The sequence below is a fragment of the Etheostoma spectabile genome, chromosome 11 (assembly GCF_008692095.1).
Source record: "Etheostoma spectabile isolate EspeVRDwgs_2016 chromosome 11, UIUC_Espe_1.0, whole genome shotgun sequence".
Taxonomy (NCBI): Eukaryota; Metazoa; Chordata; class Actinopteri; order Perciformes; family Percidae; genus Etheostoma; species Etheostoma spectabile.
Genome location: NC_045743.1, coordinates 18,059,981 through 18,062,472, shown reverse-complemented (window position 1 = coordinate 18,062,472; position 2,492 = coordinate 18,059,981). Strand labels below are relative to the sequence as shown.

Sequence of the window (2,492 nt, the reverse complement as noted above, 5' to 3'; positions counted from 1 at the left end):
TGTGTGTGTGTGTGTGTGTCATGTGTACTGAGAACTTAGCAATAAAGCTCCTTGTATGGTGGGTATCAGTGAGCTGCTTTATCTAGAAGATATAATAAAGGATAACATAAATATTGGGAGCAGATAAGATTTGACTGTTTAACAAATAATGCTGATTTTACACCCTGTCCACACTCAGATTTTGTGGTATTGTTACTTAAAAATTTGACTATAGACTTCCCAGTGTGTTCAGACATTTCTGACTCATGACTTGGCTGGAATCCTGTCCAGGTCACTATCTTAGTCCACTGCCATGTGTCTTGTTTGGGTAATTAAGACCTGCTAATCCTTCCTGAAGGCACTTATCCGCCCCAGCATCACACACGCTGTTATCGTCCCTGCTGAAAATAACCTGGACTCAAATGCAGGTGCACACAAACATGACCCAGTTCTCTCATTAGGAGCGATAGGAAGTCAGATCATTAATCCTGTTCACCTACCACAGCCCCTCCTTCATGTCGCCAGAGTTTGGTGTCACGCTGTTTGGACTTTCTCTTGCCTAACTCCGTGTAAAGACAGATCAACACAGGGGTCAGAAAGGAATCACCCGTCATATGTTAAATTAAAATGAGCTGCAGCTTAGCTCAGAGCTTCACTTATAACAGCTTCAATACCAGCTTTGTCTATAGGTTTTTCACATTGGTAGTTTTAGATTTTTAAGCTCCTACCAGCTGTTAATGATCATTCCCAGGTTGGATTTTAAATTCTTTAAACTCCCCAGGCTCTGTTTACACAATTAGAGCAAGCATTGAATTATTAGCACTCACCCACAGATCCAGAGCTGTCTATGAATACCTTCTTACAGCTGAAAGACTTGATTGCAGGTGATTGCTTTTTAATATCTTGAAACAAGCTTATTTTTGCTTTATTGAATTATTGATCTTAGACACATTCTCTGTAAATTGCCCTTAAATTCTCAACTCCAAGGATTGATATTTGATCGAAGCTTTTTCTGGAGATGACCTTATGTTTGCCAAGCTTTTGTCCCAGGAATTTGTCTTGATTAATGTTATGATGTTGTAAGAAACCATGTGCTACCAAAGCTTGGAGATGTGATTATTAAGTGTTTTTGTTTTACTTGAGGAGGATGCAATCTAGAGAGGAAACATAATGAAATCTCCATCCTGTAGACGAAATCCTCCACCTATGTATGACGAAGCATGCTGAAGCATGTGGCCTGTTTGATCTTGATTTGATTTGGGACCTCGTGTACTCTCTGTTACAAGTCTCAGGGTCTGGGACCTGTGTGTTTTCAGTGTCCACATGTTAAAATCCCATTCCCTCGGTTCACCTGTGCTTGTTGTGCATTATCACCTTGCAAATATAAAACTATTCAACTTAAATATAGTTTGCCTCATATTCTCGACCAGATAGTTTCTGTAGACAGGGAACTCCTTTTCACACATTGACATTTATCTGCAATGTTTGCCTTTTGGGATTACATACTTTGCTGTTGTTATACTACAACAGCACACCAACATGCAGTCACTCAAACTGGAGCCAATGATGACAGATTTTTTATAAGTGGAGCAAGTGGTTGTACTCTCTAAATCCATAAAAAAGGACTAGATATAATTGGGCCTTTTTATTGTGCATTTAAAACAAAGATGACAACACAGTTGTCGCAGTAAAGCCATTTTACAACTCCATGTTTATGAAGTCGGAGTTAATTTTTAAGCAAAGTGCTACAAATGACCTTACTGTAGTGCTCCTCAGGGCTAATCAATAATCCCTTGAAAGACCATTAGACGAATGTATAACTAAATAATAATCTTTCATGGAAAAAGTGCAGGACAAAGGTAACTGCATCATGTGTAAAAACGCCATTGGCATCTTGGTATGCAGGCATTGAGACACCCAAACAGTTAAATATACCAGATAAATATTGTACTTAGGGATGTAACGGTTTGAAAATGTAACCTCAGGGTTATAGTGACCAAAATGATCATGGTTTTTGGTATTATCGCGGTATTTTAAAAAGTGTTCAAGGCCTTTAGCAGCCACTTTTTCCCCCACACGTTCTGCAGACAGGATAACTATCTTCACTCAACTGTCCTTAGGGATTACTATAATAACCAGAATATGCCCACGCTTCAGACTCAGTCCTCCTAGAGGGCTGATACATGTCCTGAGAGGTGTCCTCGCCTGCACGGCAACGTCAGGAGACTCTGATGAAGCTGGGAAGGACTAAACACACGGTTTCCACACTGTGGTAGTCGTGATATTTTAAATGATAATTGTTATCAGCATTTTTATTGTGTCTTACCGTTACACCAGTAATCATTTCATACCTAATCGTACTATAATTGAATCTCAACCCTCATGTTATCCTCGAGTCAAATTGACCCGTTTTTTCTTTTCTGGGCCGTCGAAATAAGAAAATGTTGAGATTAAAAATATCAAACACCTTTGGAAAAAACACCAAAAACGTAAAGAAAAGCACCCACAACATT

The 2,492-nt window shown here is 39.2% G+C and overlaps 1 protein-coding gene across 6 annotated transcripts in view; it reads left to right on the top strand.

Annotated features, from left to right (window-relative positions):
* glsb (glutaminase b) overlaps positions 1-2,492 on the top strand; it is a 44,759-nt gene that overhangs the window by 16,424 nt on the left and 25,843 nt on the right. The gene's annotated exons all lie outside the window — the stretch shown is intronic.